This window comes from Triturus cristatus, chromosome 9, assembly GCF_964204655.1.
Source record: "Triturus cristatus chromosome 9, aTriCri1.1, whole genome shotgun sequence".
NCBI classification, from domain to species: domain Eukaryota; kingdom Metazoa; phylum Chordata; class Amphibia; order Caudata; family Salamandridae; genus Triturus; species Triturus cristatus.
Genome location: NC_140592.1, coordinates 697,841,028 through 697,866,729, shown reverse-complemented (window position 1 = coordinate 697,866,729; position 25,702 = coordinate 697,841,028).

Genomic DNA, 25,702 nt, shown 5'->3' with positions numbered 1-25,702 from the left:
TAAAAATCCAAGACAAAGGGTCAAAATTCAGGACAAAAATTCAGGACGGGAGGTCAAAATTCAGGACAAAACTTCGGGACAAAAGGTACGTTTTACAGACACATCAAAGGTGGTCGCGTAATAGTGTATAAGTAATTCCATCTATATCCAAACATTCATCCACTTGAAAACGTACGTATCTTTCCATCCATCATTTCACTCATCCATCCCTCCATCCACACTTTGACTCATCCATCCTTTCACCCTATCCATCTGTACACTTATCCATCCACTCTTCCACCCAACCATCTACTCATCCATCCAGCCATTTATCCACTCACCCATCCAGCCATCCTTTCACTTACTCATCCATCCACCCAGTTACTCATCCTACCACCCAGTCCCCTTTTCAGTCATCCATTCATCCTCCCTTTCTCTCTTCTTTGACCCTTTCACTCATCCATCCATCCTTTCGCTCATTATTCATCTATTCACCCTTTCATTCATTCACCCTTTCACTAATCCATCCACCCATCCCTTCACTTACTCACTCGCCCACCTTTTCCTCTTAATTATGAGCTGAGCCTTTGTCTGCAGAGTTGCAGACAGAAGAGGCCCATCAAGAATTTCACCCTTGCTGTCTTCCTAAAGCAAGGGGTTGGGTGGGGAAGGGTTCACTATGCACCTGCACATAGGCAATCTGAAAAAGTGGAAGTCATGAGTAATGCTTGATGCACAGTGCCAGGCCATGAGGTGATTGTGACATGGTGTTTCCAGGGCTTTAAGAGGGATGAAAAAACTGGGGGTCTCTCCAAGGGGCACGTCTGATATAATTAATGGTGTTGCTTAAAACAACTAAGCTAAAAATCTGTGCTTAGCATTGTGTGTCACCGGACTGGTATTTTGCCTCTTCTGTCATTGCATCCAGATATATATCACAACAAGTAACGTTACACCTACAACAAGCCATAACCATTTGCTTTGTTAATGGTTGTTAGTTTCATAAAATAAAAATGCAGCAACCATGGCTTAATTGAATATAATATTGAAACTGCACTTTTCTAAAATGATGAGACGGAAAGAATTCCCTGCCCCAATCTCCACTCTGTCTATTGCTTAAAGACTCAGCACCCCCCCCCCCCAAAAACAATTCTTACGCCCCTCCCCCCCGCCCGAAATTTGGCTTTAGTTGCGCCTCTGACTCACTCACCTGAGGTCGGGGCGGGCGTCGAAGTCCGGACTCAGCAACTGGCCTGGGTGACCACCAGTGGACCACAGTGGGCGGCAGCAGCAGGGACACCACGTGCGTCCGACTCCAGTCCGACTCCTCATGTGATGACATTGATGATTGATGAGATGATGCGTCCTGGCGACTCTGCGGTGCTTTCGAGGCGCACTCCTACCACACGCCTCATCCCGTTTGGCTGGGCGGATTAGATTGTGTACATGATTCACCAGTGTCAGGATAATGCAGTTCCACCTGTTGGAAGCGGCGTTGGAGCCGGTCTCACTGCTGCTTCCGAGTAACGCGTTTGGCTGCCAAGGACACCGTGCTTGAGCACCGCGGGGTGCACAAGTATATGTCGACACCAGAGGCTCACTAGTCACTCCACCGTATGGTGAACGTACGATGTTAATGCTCACAACCCTGTCGTGACACCAGAGGGGGATTACTGTTCCCAAATACAATTGAGATTCGAGGTTCACAATTGTACAGTGACAGGACATGAGCAATAGTTTTACAGTTGTTGCGTTACAGCAAATAGGTGCGCAGATAACAGCACGGGGTTGGGCGGGTTCACGACTATATCGTGAACACCAGGTTAGTCACAGTCAACTATTGTGCAAAGTTTGTGCTCGATCTCCATATCGCATATTGAAGCTGCTGCCTCCAGGCGGGGAGCGCTCAGCCCCCAGCATTTAAAGAGACAGGGCCTCTAGATCAGCATCCACGCTCACTCCATGCGTGCCTGCTGCTGTGGGCTGGGACCGGTAACTTGATGGCGACGGCGTCCACCGTTGAGCCGAAAGTAAGAGCTCCCCTCCGTCAGGCTGAGGTCACGCACCGTGACGCACGCACGAAGGGGCTGGACAAAAAATGATTCCCAGGGCCGTCATTGGTAGCGTTTTCGCGCGCTACTGGATTGACGGCCCTGGGGAACCCCACATTGGCCCGCGCACTCACGCGACGGACTCCTCGTGGTCGGCGTCCGCCCAGACTCACAAAATTGCGCTCAACCATCCAAAAGTAGCCCAAAAAGTAGCCCCCCGCCAGGCATGGTTTTTTCCCGCACAACTGGGAAAAAAGTCGCCCAATTGTGCGGGAAATAGCCCAATCTGGCAAAATTGCTTCTTTGGCGTCTTCTTACTGACTCGTCGTTTGAAATCCGCCTCCTTCTGCTTCCGGGGATTGATTTAAAGGGGCAGTTTCATCCCGAACTTCCTCTTCCAGGGGGTAAGGTGTCAGTTTCCTCCTCTCCCTTCCTTATTATCGTGCTATGTGGGGGCGCTTCGTGACACCATGTTATTCCAAATTTTCATGGGGGTGGGAAAACAAAGGCTGTAAGCTGTGAGTTTGTTAGTAACACACAACTTTTAAATATCTGCAAATAAAATGTGCAAATGTTTCAAAACATATCAGCTGTTAGGAAACCACAAATGGACCGCTTGTTTGTATTTCAGAATGTGCTGGAAACAAAGTTGTAATAGGATCAAAACAATCAAGACACTTTACTTGCTGATGTTCAAATGATACATATTTGCCGAAACCACATTTCCACACATTAGTATTTGTGCGCTATATAGTTTTATCAGTAAAACTGCATGTTGGCAATTTGCTTCCATTCAATAGAAAATGTTCTGTATGTAAAAGACACTGCCTTCTTCTGCCCTACAATTATGCCTTAACAGTGTATACAGTTTCTACTCTGTAGCACAATTCTGTGCATCAATGATAATCTGCAGTTTACAGCTCACAGAAATGAAACAGTCCAAACACTATACTATTTCCAATATAAAGGTAAAATAAGGAGGGCTGGGATATGGCTAGCCACTAGCCAGGTAATTATATAGTAATGTCAACTCCTATCTAACCACTCTGACCCACAAAAATACCATAACGTTTAGCAGTGTGCAACCAATTATAGCTCATGCAGGTTGGTTAATACCTCCTTTTTCCTGCTTAATGCTCTTACCCTCACACAAGACCTGTCCGCTATGGGTCTTATCCATTACTCGTTACTGTACCAGTCCCTATGCAAGTCTTTACCAGCTGAACAGAAATGGAATGCTTGAAGCGATCTGACTTGGCCACTTGGAGGACTGCATTCTAGTCCAGCACTGCAGGTCCCAAGTAGCCACATCCTGTGCGTGCCGCTTTAAATTTCACAATGGCTCTGATGTGTCTGTAAAACTTACCTTTTGTCCCGAAGTTTTGTCCTGAATTTTGACCTTTCCTGAATTTTTGTCCTGAATTTTGACCTTTTATCCTGAATTTTTACACTTACATCCTGAATTTGCACCCCTGCCAGTTGGTCACCCTACATGCACGGCCTCTGCCCAAATCAAGCTCTCCGTAAATTCGGGGGTTGAACCCCACCAAAAATTGGTTGAACTTGAACCTGGTTCCCATGACGTGAGTTGTAGAGTTGGTTCCAAGTTTCATTGGTCGCTTGTGTCTCCCACAGTGCCAAAGCAAAAGTGCATTTACAGCTTATCCTCTACCCACTCATTTAAAATAGAGGGAAAGGTAATTTCCCTATGTTTTCACGTACACAAAGGGCCACAGCTCTTAAATATGCTAGGTGATAGAAGATTGCAACTGAAAAGACAACGTGTGAAATATTTTTCCTAAAGCACAATTGTCGTGTTTTTCTGTAAAGAAACAGTTTAGCCACAAGGTGGCGGTAATAGTCTATAAATAGGTTCTCTGTTTTAATATAAATTTTAGTGTGCTAGGGGTAAAACCATCACTTCTATTTAGATTCATGTATTTATTAATTGGTATAAACTGCTTAAAAGAGAAGAAATTACATCAAACAAGACAACCAGTTATTTTCCTTTGAAATATTGTTAAATACTTAAGTGTTAGAACCACAGCTTCTAAAATATTTTTATCAGTACTTTGATTAGATGTTGAGGTGGTATATTCAACCAGTATTTGCAAAGATTTTAGTTTGCATATCTTTTGATAAAGACCAAAAAACTTGGCACCCTTCTCCCAGCGTCGAAATCAGTAAGGCACAACAAGCATTGGCATAGCCAATAGGTCTCGCTTATGGGATCTTATAAGTGTTTAGCCATGCAACATATTATCCTGGGTGGTTTGCATTTTTGAAGAGCAATTTCAAAACCATCTAAATGGAGGCACTGGCGGTGATGAGGCAATGCTTGGGTTCACTGTTCCTAGGGAGCAAGAAAGACATAATAAAGCGCGTCAACTCCTTGTTGGGGTAGTAAGCGTACATAATTCCAATATAATACAGTTACCAACAAAAACACTGTGGACAGCTTTGTCTGTCATACAACTTTTCAGTTTTTGTTACAGAATTCAAAAACTTTGGAATGTGCACCCGTTAGCTTTGGAATTACATACTGATGTGTAGTGGTATTCTCTAGACATAGCTTTATTTTTCCAGCAGTCGTACAATGGCATGAAACCACCATTAGGGTGTTGTAGTCTCCCAACTAGAGACACCTGGTGATATTCTTCCCAAAATGTATGATGGCTAAACTGGGTTGCAACTTAGCCCAAGGTCACACATGGTCTCAGGGTGAGCGACTCAGTTCATAAACTTCTACAGCCTCAGGCACTACCCCGTCTCAAGGTGACTACAGGAAAACAAGCGAGGAAAAAAAACAATTCTTCATCTCGGCCACTACCAGACGAACACCCTGATACCTATGGCCAGCAATATTTGGAGAGAGGATGTGGCGTAACACCCTGAGCTGCTGACTTTGGAACTAGGGAACCGGGTTTGAGTCTTGGTGTCAGCCCTCCCCATGCCTACAAAACAAAAACAAGTTAAATTAGCTGTGTTGTCAGGAAGCTAGTAGACATCAAGTTAGCTTAAACTTAGAACCAAAAACCAGTTTTTTCCTGCACACCACGACTATCTGGCCCAAACGTTTACAAGCTTCCCTTTGCCTGCGTGAGTGGCACATACAGCAATGCTCTTCCTGTGCAATCTGGTACTTGTAGTCTCCTCCATTAATAATGGGAACGGTGATAAAACGTGTATCAGAACGCATCGAAAATGCTTGGGCGGATGAATTCCCTGAGAAGGACTAGGCCATTAGGCTCGGTATTCCTACAAAGTTTAGGTAAACAAGCATTACTCAGTCGGCCTGTGATACTCATTGTCAGCCTGAGCCATGGCTTCCCCTGGCAAAAAGCGGAACTGTGCCAGGGCTGGAGGAGTGCCAGCAGAGCGCTGCCACAAAGCAGACCTTGGGAGCAGAGAGGAAGTCTGCCAGGGAGACGCATAGATGACAGTATGGAGACAGAAAAGTGAGACAATGTGCAGTTAATGGGGTTGGGAACGTTACTAGAGGGGAAACAAGCACAAGCTTTAACAAAACATGCTATAAGTTAACACCAAGCGCTTTATAAAACTAATTAAATAAAATAACCCAGTACAATGCTGTATACTGCTTTGGGAAAAATGCATTTTCGAATATAATTAGAAATAATTCTAGAAGGGCTGGAGGTGGAACGATTACAGAACAATGGCAACACTGAAAATACCAATCCGGGACGGATGGGAAGTGGTGGTGGTGGTGGGGGGGACGGCACAGAGAGATTAATTGAACTGGGTGAAGCACTGTGCCCCGAAGCTGAACCAGGTGAACACTCAGCGAAGATACGAGCAGCTGGGAGCAGTAACAGATGCTGAACGAGTAGGAAACAATTAAAACAATGGTAATGCAAAACTAGCCCCAAGAGGCTAAACAAGCAGGAGGGGTTTGGTGCATGGAACAGGTGACCGCAAACAAAACATGTCTGACATCTGATCTCGTTCTTTAACTGCTCCGAAAATGTGTTGAAATAAGAGCACGAGATGATCAGGAAACAAAGAAATACTGTGTGTGTTTGTACACTTAAGCCATGAGCTGAGCGCAAACCCATGCCAACGAACAAAATAGTGCGCCAAAAATAAATGAAATGCCCAGAAGAATAATACAACATGTAATAGGACCAGTGGACAGAACAACAAATGGACAAATCACCACTTAAAAGCAAGGCTTTCAGAACTGATCACAAAAGAATGAATGAAAAATAGTGGGTGTGCTCGAAGCCCACAGAGTAGATGCAGCATGTCTCAAAGAGACCGGGCATGCACTGCCTATGCAAGACCTAACAAGCATTTGCAATGCAATAGGTCTCGCAATTACGAGAGTTTAAGCTATTGGTATTGTAAATAACAATTCCTTTTATTTATGTTTTTAAAAAGAAATCAAAAATAAAAGGCATTGTTATGTGCAATGCCAATAGCTCAAACTCGCGTCAATGCGAGACCTATTGCATTGCAGATGCTTGTTTTAGCTTGGGTGTTTTAAGCCACGTCCGTGACTGCATTGGTCACGCCACATTGAAATCCCACACCCCCCTGAAGTTTATGTCCCACATAAAGCCCGGTGAAGACTGATTTGCATATGGCTTGGTCCAAACCGGGGTGGCGTTCAGAGCAAAAAACGATGGATTGAACCCAGTTTTGTGACCCGGTGTGACTTTGCATTCTGTCCATCTGTGCTTCATAAATGAACAAGCTCAGCCACGCTTTTAAATTGAGCACGTTTTGTATACAAATTTCCGCTAGAGCCTTGATTGTGGTTGCAGCTTGTCACGGCTGTGGTTTGATTTCCGAATAAAGTTTTTGTCCCAAGAAGGCTAGCCTAATCCCAACACGAAGTTGTCCGACAAGGTGAGTGACGGCCCCGGATATGTTTATGGGGGGAAGGGGGTAAACTATGGTTACGGCACGGAGCAGGATATTTCGTGTGGCGCAGGGTAACGCATTTTGTTGATTTTGGAGTTTAGGAGAGTTTTATTACTTTATTTGGTTGGGCAGTGAGCTTGTGTTGGGAAGCCCTGCTGGCTCATTTGCCAGCACCTTAATACGGTTGCTTTGGGTGGTGGGTGTTGCCTGGTAGGAGTTTTGATGCATTGGTATGATTTCTAATAGCCACGACGTTTAATACGGAGGAACCCGTATTAGCCAGGAATGCTTGGCACATGGTTAATTTTGTGAAACAAGTTAATGGGATGTATCTTTGTAGCTGTTGGGAACGAAACCGTCTCGGGGCCAAGCTGGTTGACATGGCTCTGTTCGTGGGAGAGCCGGAGGTTACTTCCGTCCAGCACCGGATGCTGCTGTCACGTTTTGGCAGTTCTGTCCAAGAGAAAGGCGAATAACTGTGCTCATTTACCCGAGGTTGGAGCATTGAAGTGAGTCTCTCTCACTTACCACCATAGAGCCATAGCGATCTGTTGGATTTCAGTGGGTTTCTGATCGGCTTTAGTGCAAAGCAGTAAGTGCTTGACAGATGTCAAACAACGAAGCACCTTCACTAGAAAGAAAACCTGACAACTTTTTGTGACTACAAAGCTAGGCCAGTTCTTAAAATGGATGGTGAGCTTTGGAAGGTTAAACTAATGTGGAACAAGCGGCTGTGCGGCCGCGAAAGTGAAAGCAAATGGTGTGCAGGCTGCCAAATGGTGCGCGCGCCCGGTGCACATGCACTGTATTTGGAGGCCTGAAAGCACTCGTTTGCACTTCCAGATCCCCCATTAACAAAAGCTTTCCCGAGAGCAGCGCTAAAGCGCTGGCTCAGGCGAGACCTAAAAAGGGTCAACCTAAACAAGAGAGGTTCCACTAGTAAATAACCCTGACATATCAGTTTTTTCATGCATTCAGAGCCGGTGATTCTACGAGGGAGGCAAGGGTGAGGCTGGATCGCCATCTAGTGGTGGTGATTACTCACTACCTCAAAAACCTCCCTTTTTCCAGAACTAAAGCATGTTGGTTGAACCTGCATCCTGTACTTTTAGGGGTAAAACTTAATAGGCGTGTGTCACACTTCCTACTGACAAATGATGGTTTTTAAGCTTACCACATACCTAGTTTCAAAAGGCAGTCATTTTAGGGCATTGGGCAAAACTAGGACTGTTTTTCATAAAGAATGTCACATTTTTGTGAAAATAGCATGTAATTACCCAAAACGAACATAGCCGGTATCTTGCATGAACACTGAAAGCAATTGCATACTCACCATACAAAAGTCAGGAAAGATACTGTTCAAGCAGAAAATGTCTTGCCTCTGTGGATTAGTGCCCTGCAAAGTATCTTCTTCTGAAACATAGGCTCGCCAGTGCTTTAAATGGAAATATAGAAGTACTGGTGCGGATACTCTTCCTTTCAAAGTAAAGAAGTGCAGGTATTGAGTATAGGTTCATGGAGGATAAGAAAAGTGTCCCCTGCTTTGTAACAGTCTATTTACTAATCACAAGATATAGATTGAGACATTGTTCCAAGGTCCCGAAACCAGTTTAAGACCCATACTTCAGTTTGGAAAGAGCTCCATTATATTCAGGGTCTGTACCTGCCTATTTAAAGCAGTGAGTTTCATAGTTCCCACAAAGCATTTTCTGCTCGAACCAGTCTTCTGCTGCCTGAACTTGTGTGAAATAGATGAAATAGGTTAATGAAATGGAAACAAATCTCAAATATTTCAGGTTTTTAATCATGTATTTCAAGAATTTTGTATGGGCCTAGGCATCAATGTATGAAAGATCCTTCAGCAATGGTACAACCGAAGCTATGACCAGATCCTAATGATTCCAATTTCTGTATTTTGGAGTTATTTACAAAGAATGTGAACAAGTCTATACTTTACGTTCCTCGAGATCCCCCTTGTACGCTCATAACATCTTTGGTGGGCCTCCTTGGTCAGTCCCCTTCCAACCCTTTTTTAAAGAACTCTTTCTTTTACATTCCGGGGTACCTCCTTATGTATGTGGTAGGAGTTGAGTCTAACCAAAATGGTACAGGGTGAAAATCAAAGATGCACTCAAGTGTTTGTAGGGATGGCTGGGTTCTGGGGGGCATGTTTACAAAGAATTGACGGAGTGCGGCATTAGCCTTCTTGGCTTAACGTCGCGCGCCGTCACTTCTGAAACGCAGGGCTGCACCGTATTTGCAACAAAACAGCGCAGCCCTGCGTTTCCCCCTGCTCTGTCACTAATTTCAGCTGCCTAGCGCCAACACAGACACCCTTGCACCACAGTGCAAGGGTGCCTACGTTGGGGGGGAAATGATTGTTTATGTGCAGGAAGGTGTCCCTTTCTAGCACTTAAAAAATCTTAAATGGCGATTTGTAACTTGTATGTGTGCTTCTTTGTGCAGTACACATAAAAGTTGCAACTCGTCATTTTTTCAAATAATTGTGTATGTGCAGGAAGGGACATGAACAATCATGCATGGCGTTTTGCTGTTTCTACGTGTGCTGCACAATGCAGCACGCATAGAAACAGCAAAAACGAGGAGAAATAAAGTATTCCTCCTCATTTCACCATGTTTAGACCCTGCTTTTTTTGGTTTTAATTTTGGCACTGCCTCCTATTTATGCTACTCTTGTAAATAAGGGCAGCATCAAAATCAATGGGTATTGAAGCGGAACGCCCACCACAACACCCATTGCCCACCCCTTTCACGCTAAGTATAGCGAAAAAGGGGGCCTTATTTAAAAGACAGCGTTAAGCCACGTTAAGTGACTTAACACTGCCTTGTAAATAAGGCGAAGCCCGTATCGCCACAAGAACACTGTTTCATTAAAAGTGATGTTGCTGTCGAGGTAGGGGTTTGTAAATATGCCCCTTAGTGCTGTCTAATGAACATTTTTTTAGTCATCACATACAATATAAGAGTGTTCTGTAGTCTAACCCACCTCAAATACATTTTGACAAATGTATTGTTAAATGGCACATAACTACAGTTAAACTGGTCACGATTTGGTAAGGTATGAAGTCGCTTTAGAGGAGGGTTGATAGGTTCTTCCCTGCGGTGTGCATGTGTGATATTTTATGTACTTTGGGCAATAACAGTTGATCATGCGTCAGATGCCTGGGGGAGCCTGAGCTACGTCGCTGTAGATGTTTGCGCTGGGTATACAATTCTTTCTACATGCTGGAACTTCCGGTTACCCGTGTTTTGTGCCCCCAATAAATGATTATGCTTGCAGAATTTGTTGCTACAAAGTTCAACCCAGAATAAATACTTAGGAGCCAAGGGAATACCCACTGCTCTTAAATGCAGTTGGACCCTTCTCTATCTTATTTATCTATTTCCATTTGTAATGTGCACCATCACTCACATACTAGAGCCTCTAGGCGCAAAGTGGTTGATGCCGTACTCCCACCCTAATTTTACCAGCTCATGAGAAAACAGCCATGTTTTAAGTGCCTCCTGGACCTCTGGAGTTTTTATTGGGCTCTCAAGGAGCAGGAGATGTCATGCCAAAGTTGGGGGTCTAGAGGGGTAAACAGATGTTACTCGTACTAAGCACAACTACCTCATCCATTACGGCCCTCTCGTGTAATGAACTGATGACTGAATTAAGGTAATGGATGCACAGACAGGGCAATATTTTGGGAATAGAGAATATCATGCTGTTACTGGAGCATAGAGGAATGAATTTGTCAAGAAGCGGGCACCCTCTATAATTAACCTGTCCTCAGACGTTAGGGACCTTGCATGGTGGAGATACCTTAGGGTGCGCCATATACTTCCAGTCATTACTGATCACACCCTGAATCACATGTGACTCCAACATGAACGCACTTGGCCAGTTTGACCTGGTTTCCATGGGTGGTGGGTGAGAGATCGGGATAAATGTCCCTGAAACTAATGCATGTTGGTGTGGGGTTGGGGAGTTGTTGTGGTTGGTACCTCAATGGTTTATTAACATATGCTCACCTGCCACTGGTTGTAGGTTAGTGTATGTTGCATATTTAAACTCTAATAAAGAGATTTGATTCATAAATGCCAGTAGACGGTAGAAGATAAAAAAAACAGCATGTCTTGTGTATGGAACTCCACTGAGTTTCAATTTTTTTTCTTCGCCAATTTTTTTTTTGCAATGCTTGGTGGCAATTGAGATTCCTCCAAGGAGGGAAGAACATGGTGGTCAATTCCTTGTTCTGATCTGGAAGGGAGCTGAAATGCAGATGATAGTAGAGTCCTAACAGAAGGACACCTTGTGCCAGAAACCACACTTTAACATTCTGTTCCTTTTTCTTTGATTGACCAGAAGCCATCAATGGTATCCGAGAAGCATTTCGGACCCCTTGAGGGTGCAGATTGGGGGAGCGTGAGAGATAAAACCCCCATCAGGTCTACCTTTCCAATTAATCCTTTTCCTAAAGAATCATGCACTGGGACTCCAGAAGAAGAGCAACCCGTCATCTGGAATTTTTTCAGTAAGTCGCTCTTTGCCCCTTCTCAAAAAAAGTATGCTCACGGAATGCGGTCCTGTTGTAGTCTGGAACAGAAATTCGGGGAACGGTGCAGCTGAACAACAAGGGCTTCACCTGTCCGTTGGTAACCCCTCCATCTGCATCCTTGCCTACTATCCTGTAATCTTTGCCACTTTGTTTGGCGTAGACCTCAGGCATTAAATTGGCCTGTGTAAATCCCCTGGGTTTGGGAAACACTGGCTGCAGAGTCTAGGCCTGTGCTATCTGGAACAATCCTTTCATTAAAGTTCCCCAGTTCACGAAGAAACATGCTTATGGATTACATCAGGACTGCAAATCCCGAGCAGAAATCCTTCCTACTTGGCTCTAGAGACTTCCCAAATGGGGCCAGTGCCAACCAGCAGAGGCGTCTGCCCTACAGCCATAATCTTAGTGGTTGCCTTTCCACTCCATGCCACACCTTGCTACGTTAGCCTATAAGCCACAAACTACATGTCCACTCTAATTCTGTGTTTCCCTACTCCTGATGTCATGCTTTGTGGCAGTCTTGACATTTACTTCATTGGTAGATTTTTATCACAAGTCGACAGAAGGGTTTCCTGGTGATTTTTGTATTTAGCTCCCAAGCAGAGTGCTTGATTAGTTAAGAGTTGGTGCTTCACGCAAGGTAAATCTCCTTTTAACGTGGGCGATTATCGTCCCCATGTCCCAGTGATAACAGAACAGGTGGAAGTTGGAAGTCAATGCTAGTTATAGTGTTTGGGATTCTTCTGAAACCCATATTAAAAGTGTGTCTATTGGCCGTACCTGGTCAAATAATCCGTGCAGTCCTTACTAATTTGCCTGTAAGAGGTTTGCGTTGTCCGGGATTCTTGTAAGTGTGTTGCCCAAAGATGGGTTCACTTAAAAGATAGTTTTAACTCTCCTCTTTGCCCCTTGAATTTCCCTGTGCTTCTTCATCTCTTATATACTCCCTGCAAATGTGTCTAACAGTATGGCCATTTACTCTAACCAGTGACAAAAGGATGTGCTATTTTCCCATTCCTTCTAGGTGAGTAGAACCCCCAGGAACAGACTCTGTATAGTTGGGCCGCATCAGAAGTAAATATAAAGTCCTCACAGGTGTCCTAGGATACCTATCATTGCTGCAGATCCTAGGACATTACCCATATTACCAGATGCTTAGTTACTATGAGACTGAATTGTACAGTGAGGGATGCCCTCATATTATGATGGCTTCCTCCACATGTTTTAAATCCAGCCATGCCCTCTTCATCCGTCTGGCTTTTTAGCCTGGAATCAAAGGCCACTAACATTTAAATAACTTGGATTAGAATATCATTTCCCTTTTTCAATCAATCGATCAGGATTTGTATAGCGCGCTGCTTCACCCATTCACTGTGAAGCTGGGAACTTCTGGGAAGAGGAACAAACTGAACCAGAGACGTGCCTCCATGTTCTTGTCCTCCATTAGGAGTCAGCGAAAGCCTCTAGGCTGAGGAAAGAAGCCTGCTCTGGTTATGGCTTGAACAGGAGGCAGTAGACTACAGTGTGTGCTCTGAACCTGCCTCGGCTCATCCCGGGAACTGAAAAGGCCAAATTACCTCGATGCCTGCCATGAGAGCCATCTCTAGCTGCTGCCCAACAAACCCAGAAGCAATGCACCAAGATGGAGGCTACTCTCTAAATCTGTAGCACCATCTCTTCTGTGAGATAAAACTGCTCCATGATTGTGCTAGAATTGCAAGGAGCGAGGTAAACGTGCAAGATCCCCACGGGATGACCAGCCACGTTATAGTGGTGCTCTTCTTCCTCTCCTTCTGGCAGCCCTCCCCCTTGTTTCTACCCCTGTTGTTTTGCATGCCTTCCCTTGTTTTTCTGCAGCTTAACTATTGTATATTGTTTTCTGTGCTGACTCTGAATCTGATGGTCTTGACATAAATTACTCCTCAAGAGTAAGCCTTGGCTGTTCGACCACACTACCTCTTCAGAGCCGAAGCCCTAACAGGAGGAGGTTGGCACTTCAGTGAGCTGCACGTGGTTACAAAAGTGTTCTGTCTGTTTGACTTGTTTAGAATGCTGTAATGGAAGTTTGCTGGCTTGTGAGCAGAGCTGGCTGTGAGTCTCATGAGTCTGCAGACAGATGGCTGCAGTCGTGGTTGCTGCTGCGAAGCAGAAGTGGGGCGGGGAGGGTGGCAAGGAGGGTTAAATAAATAATTTTAAAAAACACTTACCTGCTGGCCGCCACATCTCTTCCGTGCTCTTTCTGGCTTCTATTCGAACAGGAAGCAGCAAGGCTCCCCTAAGCCAATCACAACACAGCATTGCAGCATTGTGATTGGTCGGCGCCCAGATGGGGAATGGGAGCCTGGGCATATTCTCCACCCAGGCTGCATTGCAACCTGGGTGGAGAACATGCAAAGTGCGCATGAATGTTTGTACGGCCCTATAGGGCCATACAAACATTCATGAACCTTGGGAGAGTGCCACCACTCCTCCCCATATGCTGCCCAACCCAGCCCTTCCCCACAAAACTGCCTCAGGACGGAAAAATAAAATGATAATAACATTGTGTTATTATGATTTTCTTTTTTCTTTTTTACCGTGCTGAAAGGCAGTGGGGCGACGCTCCTGTGCCTTAGTGGAGGAGCCGCCCCTGGATGGCAGGGTCCTGTGACTGGCACATCAGTTTTCGTTATTGTGGGCCTTCTGGCTACAATAAACCTTCACTTAAATCCTTTGATTAGTGTCCTGCGTGTATCATTAGATAATTAAAAAAGTGGCAGCTGGTTTCTGATCCTGTTGGGTTGGCTTGTGGAACCTAGTGATGATGCTCAGTTTGCGGATACAACCAAATGCCGCAGGTTTCCTGAAAGCCTCAATTACCCAAAGCTGCATTTGAGTATCTGATGAAGTGCGATCTGAAATGCTCTCGGATTTTAATTGATGTACATTTTTAATGTTATATGTGTTTGACATTTTACATTCTTTTTTAATATGCTCATTCTCACTATTAACCTTTTATGCCTATATTTATTGAATGTGAAATGTGCTTTTATGACTGTAACTATCATGGTCGAATAAAGTTAACATTGATTGATTGTTTGAGTAACTGGAGGTGTTGCGTAACGTTAGCATGGCTATGTTAGAACATCTCAAGTGAGGTGGTGCTAGGTGAGGGATTGTAGAGGCATACAGTGTACCCATCCCCTAAGTGTCGGGCAGTGACACGCATGTCACACTTGGCATCACTTTTGAGATGGAATAGGAAGCTCAGCACTAGGCATGGTGCGCAACGTTTGCCGTCAGTCAGGCATCCGACTTGAATATTGCAACAGAGGCACTGAGTACAAGTGCAGGGCTTGAGTCTGATCCCCGAGCAACCACATGTTTGAACAGGAATCGGAATTATGAGTTGTGTAATTATTATCACACCCTCGCAGTTTTCCCCTGAACAATTGGGGCAGGTCAAACCTGTTGCAATTTATCGGTAAATGCCAGTAAAAAATGCAAAATGTTCTTAATTCAGTGTGGTAAATTCCAATTCTCTGTGTTAGGCCAGGCCACATTATAAAGTTAAAGAGTCATAATAGGACATATTTACCACATGTGGTAAATACCTCACTCCGGAGTAATGATATTGACCACTTGGTAAATACCTCATCCATTCTGTCTAACTTAAAATGAGGGCTATAGAATTGTGTCACATTTGCCTGGGAAACATCGTTTACAACGCGGGGATTACATCGCGATGCCATTACATCGCGGTTTTTACAACGCAAGTCGTTACAACGACATGCGCTAGATGGCGCTCTAGGACAAGGAATAGTATAATTTAGTATCCAACACCTTCCCTACTGTACGTAGACTGGAGTTGGAATAGTAAATTATACTACTCCTAAGTCCAGCGCCCTCCAACGCAAGTCGTAACGACTTGCGTTGTCAAAACCGCGATGTAATGTACCGCGATGTAAATGTATGCGTTGTAACGTCATACATCCCATTTGCCTGCCTTCCCCTGTGATGTTTATTACACAGAGTGCACCGTTTTACGAAGTCGTGGAAAGTGTTTCAGGCCTTACGTGGTCCATTTTGGAGAACTGGAGGGTATGCAAAGTGATATAATATATTTCGCAAAACTCCCAAAAAGTTTTTTTACTAATGCACCAGCCAGAACTCAGGGCCTTATTTACAAGGCGTAACTCGTGGGGGTCACAGTTCCTCTGAGAGAGAAGTAGGTGGGAAGGTAAAGACATTCTCAAATTATAGTGCCTGGGGACAGTGTGTCCTTGTCTTGGTGCCCTCACACACCCCGAAGGATGTCATGCTTCATCATTGGACAATGCTCCTCGTCGGGCCGGCGCTGCAATACCCTACAGGTCCCCAAAAGGGTCACTTTATCGACAATCTTTTGAGTAATAAAGCCGTAAGGGTCCGTGTGGGTCTGAGTGGCAGTGGTGTCCTAGTGTGAAGTTAAAAAATGGCTGGAGGGGTGACTAGTAGTAGGGTAGGTTAACAGACCTGAAGATCCTACAAAACTATTTCGAGGATTTCCCTCAGCTGTACCTCACTGTACGAGATTTCATAAACCTAGGAATGCATCAAAAGCCTACGCCTCCCCAGGGGTGGTGTAGGGATGGCGCAACAAGGAGAAATCATAATATTTCTTCTTGTTTTTTCCCTTTTCTTCACAAAAACAATCACCCCTAAAATGTCAACACCCTTTTACCACGGCACAAGGGTGCCTGCGTTGCCGCATGGCAGCCATTTGAGCGCCAGCGCAGGGGGGAAGGACAGGAAGGCGCTATATCTGATAGATACAGCGCATTCCTGCCCTTTTTCTTTGACATAGGGCAGCGCAGCAGGAAGGCTTGCGGCGCTGCCCTATGTCAAAAGACTGTAAATGAGACCCTGAGTCTTTATTCAGTAAGGAAGAATTTACGGATTGCAAGGTAATAGTCCTAAGTTGATATGTTTTTGCAAACAATTTTCTATATTGTTGTATCGACAATAGCAGTATGCGGTGTCCCACCATGCCTGTAGTGTTGGGGTGAAGTTGAAATCACATGAGGCTAAGACTGGAAAGTAGAAAAAAGACCCTTTTATTAAACAAAGTCCAATAACAGTAACTTTATTAAACGGAGTCCAATAACAGGAACCCACGGCTACACAGCATACAGGCAGGACAGCAAAGCCTCAACTGACCCCTGCTAGGCAACTTAAGCACACCAGCTTCCAAAGATTCAGTATCCCATTGACAAGCCAGGGTTCTGATAAAAGTTAAAGGAGCAAAACACATACCCATATAATACATACCACAACATTCCCCTTCCTCCCACAAAAACAACAACAACAAAAAACAACAATTAGCTAAGAATATCATCATGCAATTTAGAAGGCAACTTAATGGTACGGTGGCTGCAAGAGAATAAACACTCTCCCGAAAACCTGGATTGCAACAATGAAGCATGGTTGCTATGTACATCATTGACAAGATTCCCACCAGCTACGTTAGATTTGGAATCTGATCCATCACTTCCATGTCCAGTAAGAGAAGAAACATTCAAACTTGCAACTTCAGAAGAACCATGCTCAATAACAGCAGGATCAAACGTGACACCAGCATGGACATCATAGATCAGATTTGAGTCATTCTCATCCTCTCTGTCAGCATATGTACGCCTGAAAATGTCAACGTGATCATTTCTGAGCTTCACCACACAATCTTTATTCCACCAACCTCTCCCTTCTAACAAAACAGAGGGTTTAATAACCCTTACCACTTGTACCAGAAGGGAAAAACAAGATTGCCCTTTAGAGACCCAAAAATGTTTATTAATGAGGACCCAATCGTTCACGGCTAAATGCTCAACTCTGCCTCCTGACTTGCTGTTGTATAGTTACTTTTGCAGAAGTTGTTTAGAAAGCACCCTATCTCTGACGAAAAATTGGTCTTCCCCCATATGTGTCTTACTGACTAAACCAGATCCTGCAGCTAAATTGGAAAACCACTCGGGAATAAGTATGGACCTTGCTTTTCTGCCCCTGAGTGATTTAAAAGGAGTGACTCCAATGGTAGAATGAGGCAATGTGAGATATGCCCAAACCTTTTCTTGCAAAAATCAGCAACATCAATGTTGGCTGCAACTGCAGTTTGAATGCCTTCCTTTAAGATACGATTCTCAAAAAGTCAATTAGAGGACGAACAGTATAACGTAACCTGATAACACTTGATTTCAAACGTTTCCCAAAAACTTGTAATTTGCTTACAGATAAAATATAGACCATTATCAGTAACTATTGAACAAGGAGCGCCTTCAATCTTGAAAATACTTTCAAGAAAAGAGATCACCATGGAGGAATTTGTGGCCTTTTACAAGGAGTTATATAGCCATTTAGAAACATAATAGCGACCAGATGAAATCTTTTGTCGGTCTGAAGAAGATTGAAGGGTCCAAAGAAATCTAAGGCAATCTTTCCCCAAGCCATTTCAGGAAAGGGAAGAGGAAACAAAGGTTTCCTGTTCAATTTCCAGTGTTTATCTGACACAACACATTGGGGACATTTTGCAACAAAACTGGCAACCTGTCCATCCAGACCTGTCCACCAGTAAGTTTGTTTGAGCATTTTACCTGTAGCTGAAATACCCATGTGCCCCTCATGAGCAATGGCAATAATCCTCTCCCTAAACTACAGAGGAGGCACAAACAACCCATTCCTTATGCAAACACCGTTTTCAAAAGACAGCTCATCACTGATTTGCGCAAAGCTCCTCAATTCCCCAGAGAGTGCTTTCCTAGTGTGCCACTTAGTTCTAAGGAAAATCTCCACCATCTTCTACACTTCATCCTTTCCCATAGCTGCCAGCCATTCGTCCTGAGTTATCCTTCCGTCACAGGCCGACACAGCATCGACCAGACCAACTACACAGTCATCGTCAAAGTCATCCACGATATCAGTATCACAGGGTTAGGGAAGACGAGATAAACAGTCTGCTCAGGTATTTCTTCCACCTTGAATGTACTTGACCACTAGATCATACTCCTGTAATTTGGATAGTAACCTTACCAAGCGTGCTGATGCCTTGCCCAAACCATTACCAGCCAACAGGAATATTAAAGGTTTGTGATCAGTAAATATTTCACACTTCATGTTCCAAATATATGTTTAAAATGTGTGCATCACCCAAACAATTCCTAACGCCTCCCTTTCAATGGTACTTTAATTACACTCAGCCCCAGACAGAGCTCTCGAAGCAAAAGCAATGGTGTTCTCTTCCCCTTCAACCCATTGTCCAAAAACAGCTCCAAGGCCTTTAAGACTAGCATCCACAGTTATGAAAGACTTACCACTAGGAACAAACGGGCACAAAGAGGGAGCATTGATTACTAGTAGTTTGACCTTCTCAAACACCTCATGAACTGAGTCACTCCAGTCAAATTTCACTCCTTTCTTGAGTAGACATCTCAAAGGTTGAACCATTAAGGCATAGCCTTGATTCACAAAGGCCAAGAAAAGAACGCAGCGTATCCTTGTCAGTGGGTGGTGGGGCATTTTTAATATCCTTCACATTGCAAAATTTGGGTTTGATCCCCCCCTCAGAGATGAGATGTCCCAAGTACTCAACCTCCTTTACCTAAAGTTTCAATTTATTAGGTTTCACTGTCATACCTCCTTGTTTTCAGTAAAAATCAGGATATCATCCTGAAATGCCAGCACATGGGGCAATCCATCCATAAGTTTTTGAAAAACACCCGCTACGGATGCAAGTCCAAACAGCAACCTCAAGTACTTGAAAGCACCGAATGGAGTCACAAACGCAGTACGAGATTGAGATTCCTCTGAAAGCTGGATTTGGTGATACGCCAAGTGCAAATAAATAGTAGAGAAGTACTTAGAGCTACCAATATTCGCTATCATCTCTTGAATATGCGGGAGAGGGTGACAATCAACAAGAATGTTAAGGTTGAGAGACCTCAAGTCCACGCACATTCTGAGATCCCCAGTCTTTCTTTTAGCCAAAACGACTAGAGAAATCCACTCCGAGACACCAATGGGTGAAATGATACCCTCAGATTTGAGTTTCTCCAACAAAAGTTTAAGATCCTCCCTGATGCTGAGAATAACAGACCTAACCGTGTACAGCATCATTCTTGAGCTTTATGCAATGATCAAACCCCTTCACAGTTCCAACAACATCCTTGAACACCCCAGGAAAAGACGTAATAATGCTAATCACTATGTTCTCCTCTATATCCAAAGATAAAAGGTCAGTGGTAGTTGGTCCTAAAACAATGGGAGGGTCTTGCCCCGTGCACAAAAGGATCCCCAACCATGCAAGATCTTTCCACCCACCAATATCTCTCCCATTTACTGCCACATTCACTTTAGTTTTAATTGATCTGCTCAGGCATTCAACAACACTCCAAAAGAAACCCAACAAGTTGATATCCTGTTCCTCAAAAACTTTGGGATTAATGTCAGCAGTCGAAAGACCACAAGGCCACAAATTATAAAAGGTACAATCTGCAAGGCTAGTAACAGGCGCACCCAAATTCGCCATGACAGAAATCGACCTTCCATCAAAAATCGCGTCAACAAGGGGCCCCTTAATTCTTTTCTCTGGAGTGACAGAACAATCCGGGGAATTGACTGTAAGTAACACGTTAGAAAATGTATTTCCACATTCTTGTACCTCACACTCGGAATCATCCATACGTACAGTAAAAATTCTGACCTTTCTCAGATTACTACCAGTGTTAGCCGCCCCTCTACATAGACCTTGAAAGTGGCCCATCTTGCTGCAGCAATTGCATTTCCTACCAATAGCAGGGCAATTTGGATTGTTACCAGTGTGATTCTTCGAACCAGAACGGAAACAAACCAACTGCCCTTGAGCAGGTTAGACCATCATTTGTTTGTTGTAACGCTTTTCGCCCTAAGTGGGATGGGTATGCCCAGACGTGGGTCCCGTGCTCACTACGCCACTGGAGTCAAACTATCCTGGCTGATGACGGCTGATAGCCAGAAACCGGTTTGATATTTTTTGTCATAAGAATGTTTGCTGCCAACTGCACAAACATCTTCATCTATTAACGCATTGAATGACAATTGGGAATGAGAAGCATGACTGCATAGAACCCTAGAGGTAACAATAGATCTCTCTATGCTTTTGGCAACATCTATAGCTTGAACTAGAGATGGATTGTGACATGTTAGCAAACGCTCTTGAATTGTTTTGTTTTTTTCAAACGGTGAAATACAAATTGATCCCAAATGTGTGTATCAACATTTGCACCAAATTCACACTTTTCTGCTAGCACCCTTAACGTAGCTACATAGCCTTCTACTGATTCATCATAGGATTGTTTGAACATAGCAAAATTAAATCTTTCTAACAAAATACTGGACGCATCTGAATACTGTTTCCTCATATGCTCCTTGCCTTCCATGTAAACATTCCAGAGAGTGTCCTCAGACGCCAGAGAGCGAGGCAGATTATCAAAAACTCTCTGACCTCCAACACCCAAATGATTGAATAACATAGCCATTTAACTTGAACGAGAATACCCCCCAGCATCAACTGCTGTCAAGTAGTTTTCAAAAATGCGAAGCCACTCCAACCACTTGATGTCGGGTTTACCAGCTTTCTGTAAAAAGGTGGGGGTTAGATGACTCCTTGACTGCTGGCCATACTTGACAATAAAAAAAATAACCACCACTGAGAATAATGTAACTTTGAATGGCAAGTACTGCAAAATAAATGCAAAATAAAAGAAGTGCCGTATAAAACACTAGTAAGGCACAAAACTGCTTGAATAGCATAAAATGTAAATTTGTGGGGTGCAGAGAAAATATATAACTGCCTGAAATGCAGCAAACGCAATACTGCGAAAGTGCAGAAATAGTCACTTGCCAAATGTAACAGTATCTGGAAAATTGAGCTGGTGTGCGAGTCACTGATCCCAGTGTTGCACAGCAGGTGTGCGAATCACCAATGAAGAAACCACACAAGTGTTGAACAGAGTGCCGCACAGCTGGTGTGCGAATCACTGATGAAGAAGAGCGCACTAGCCCCTCTTACGTATGCGAAGCAGGACACACGAAAAAACTTGTCGTCTTGATAATGAAGAAATCCTCATCAAAGGTGGCCGCTGTGCATTCTACGAAACCACACACTCCCAGAATCTTTTGCAGATGTTGGAGGCGTAATGCAAGATCGTGTCAAAAGCTCCAAACGCGAGCACCGGCAGAGCTGTCATCCACGAGCTCCCACAACTAGGAGAATGACGCAAAGCTGGAGGGGGGGGACAACAATGTAAGATGCCAGCGCGAGCCGCAACAATGGAAGCGGAGAACTGCGATGAGGTAGGTGAGAGGGACTAACAGCGCAAGGCGGCGGTTGCTAACGGCACCTCCAACGGTTAATCCAAAGGTCTTGAAAGAATAAAGGGGCATATTATCAAGAAACTGAGTTAAAATTATCGCCGCTTTAGCGGCAGAAAACTGCCACTAAAGCGGCGATAATGGGCCTGATAATATCCCCTTTCGTGAATTCCCATAGAAGCCCATGTTGTGGTGTGAACATGGGCTTCTATTGGAATTCTCCAGGGCATATTATCAAGCCCATTACCGCCGCTTTAGCGGCAGTTTTCTGCCGCTAAAGCAGCGATAATTTTAACTCCGTGCTTGATAATATGCCCCACCTGAGAAAGTTCTAGGAAATCCCTGCTCATATAAATCCAAAGAGGCAGAATTGCAAACGGCCGGTGGGTTCACTTTAACGGCAGAAGGCAGATGCAGGGCGGTCTCGGTCAAAACAGCGTACCCCACTCCTGGTACCAAAATGTAGTATCGGGGTGAAGCTGAAATGACATGAGGCTGAGACCGGAAAGTAGAAAAATTAGGGTTTTATTAAACGAAGTCCAATAACAGTAACCCATGGCTACACAGCATACAGGCAAGACAGCAAAGCCTCAGCTGACCCTCGTTAGGCAATCCAAGCCCGCCAGATTCCAAAGAATCAGAACCCCATTGACAAGCCAGGGTTCCGATAAAAGTTAAAGGAACAAAACACATACCCATATAATACATACTACAATGCCATTGCAGTTTCTACAAACACCTGGGGCACCACCTGTAAAGTGGAAGCAATGGTATAGGGGATTTGAAAAGTATTTTGTAGCAATTGATGGAGAATATTTGATGTGGAAAAAGAAGGTGCCAATCTGCATAATTATCTTTGGGTATAGACTTTTCTATTTGTTTCCTGCAGTTTATTAGCTAGCAACACAAATCTTGCCCCAATGGTTGCCCCATTCTCCTGGTCGCAGAAAGTAATCAGAGTGATTGTTATCAGCATCTGATTTCTGGAAAGGGTCAGCTTCTTTTTACGAGTGACCAGTGTGGAATGTGTGGCAGGCACTTCTTTAATCTTCCATCTTGTTATGCCTTTGTGCCCAGCCACCCACACCAAGAACCTCAGGATCATCAATAGAAAATTCAACATGGTCTCAGGATCGTCGATGGAAAATTCAACATGGCCTATCAAGTCAATGCTGTCACCGCCTCGTGCTTCCATTCCCTGAAGATGCAGAGGAAGATTTTCAAATGGCTGCAGTCAACACCTGGAAAACTGCCATGCATGCCCTGGTCATAAGCAAGCTGGATTACAGGAACATCCTCAATGCTGGGATCAACAGAAATTCCTCCAGAAGGCTGCAGACCAATTAGAACTCAAAAAACGTCACAATTTATTTTTTTAGTATTTCATCTGAATTTTAAATCATTCATCAACTCCTTTAGACATGTATAAAAAATGAAAAGGGCTGTATATACAATAATATTTACAAAACAACGACGCAGTGACAACGTGAATAAAGTGACTTTGTGTGATTGTGAGAAAGTGAATATGTACAGTATCAAATATAGTACAAAAAAATGTCAGATACTCTTTCTTATACTGAAGAATATATAGCGAAACTAATAGCTGAACAAGGAGTATCAAATTCTTTTGGAGTAGAGTTATCAGCCATCAATACTACACTAAATGATAAATTGACAAAATTAGAACGTCTTGAAAAGAAGCTGGTACGAACTAGACTACATGGACATTTTCTGACTAAATACTTACAGGCCAATATTATTCCTAAGGGTCTCCAAGTTCGAAACGAACCCGCGATTTTCATTGATATTCCCAAATTTCGAGAAGGTTTCAGTTTTATTTCGAATAACTGCTCAAGATACTGGATGGTACTTGGAGTTGAGACGGCTTTGGAATATTCGAAAAAACTTATCCAAGAAATCAATGATTTAAAAAGAGAAATAGTGGGGGATAGTACTTTGACAAACGCTAAAGAAGCATTGGAAAAGGCTGAGAAAACACTCGCCGAATTCCATACCTTCACATTACAAAGAAAGTCAGATAAATTACAGAAGGATATACAGAATTATGACAAAAAGATAACATATCCTTACATTTCAGACGATTACTACCAGCAGGACAATCAAGGCTTTTACACGAACCGCAGCAGACAGGGTCCACGAAGGTTCACCACCTTGTCAAATTCCTCCTTTGGGAGTAATTCCGAAGGTGAAAGTGAGCTAGCTTCGACAAGCACAGCATTAAGACCACAAGGCCCTCAACAACAGTCTTTTTTAGGGGACGCGCCATGGAGTTCCAACAGAGGGAGAGGGTTCCAGAGACAGAGAGGTTGGTATCGCGGCAGGGGCGGGAACCAACAGGCCCACACCCAAAGGGGAAATCAGAATCCCCCACCCCAACGAGGCAATCAACAAGTGAGATTCTACGACCAGGTGAACCATGGGGAAATCTCAACAAGACGCCAGACATACCGGTGGTAATATCAACATCCCCCGATACAATGTCTGACATTATAATTACGGAAAATTCAAGTATGACCTTACTACCGACAAATGTTTCTCTTAGAGAGGTTGACACTAGAGATGCCCTCATTTCCAATAACATCCAAATTGAATTGGCGGCTTTAAACGAGAGTAATCCCATCATTAATCTCTCCAACCATATTTTGTCACAAGAAGAGAATACTATTCTATCTAAAGGGCTATCTTTCGTGCCCACTCAGAGAACAGATCCTTTTATGGTAAAACTTGAATTGATGCAATTTTTCAGGAAGGTCAGACTAAAGTACTTCTATGCACATAGAGAACCTTTTATTCGGTCTATTGCAGCAACACCTTTCAAACCCAATTCTGTTTTTACACCGGGTATACAGACTATGAGCCAGAAAATTGTAGCTTTTGAACAAATTGTTACACATGAAGTTTTGTCCATTTTGGACAAACCTAGATTTGTCCCGTATAATATCTCTCTGGGAGAAAAACTGGCCCTACAATCCCTAAAGAACAACGACCAAATAATTATCAAAGCTGCTGATAAAGGAGGCTCAATCATAATACAAAATCGGAGTGATTATGTAGATGAAATTCAAAGACAACTCAATGACCGTGATAGTTACCAACCAATCACAAAGGATCCTACCCCCGAAATAAAAATTCTGATTGACTCCTTACTAACACAAGCACTTGATTCAGGTTTCCTTAGTATCCCAGAGTCCAAATTTCTCACCCAGACTAATCCCAGAATTCCAACAATTTATACTCTGCCGAAAGTCCATAAGAACCTTGACAAACCACCGGGACGTCCAATCGTATCGGGCTGTGGCTCCATACTGGAACCTCTGAATCAATATATTGATTACTTTCTTCAGCCATTTGTGATTGCCACTAAATCATATGTTCGGGATTCAACCCAAATGATCCAGTTCATAGAGGACCATCCATTTGATAAGGAGAAACAACTTTTAGTAACTTTGGACGTTTCTTCCTTATACACGAGCATACCACAAAAAGAGGCTCTGTCTGTAATACAAGAAGTACTCAATACAAGACCCGCCCCACATAGAATCCCTACAGATTTTTTAATAGCCATGTTGAACATCGCAATGACAAAAAACTACTTTGTGTTCCATAACCAATACTTTCTTCAATGCAAAGGCGTTGCCATGGGCGCAAGCTATGCGCCGTCCTTAGCAAACCTTTACATGAACCATTTTGAGTGGACCTTTCTTTATGGAGAAAATAATCCTTACAGAGATAGCATTAATATATGGAAAAGATATATTGATGATGTCTTTATGATTTGGACCGGTTCAATCACGACCCTCAAGTCGTTTTTTGACTGGCTAAATGGAAGATCCAACGACATTA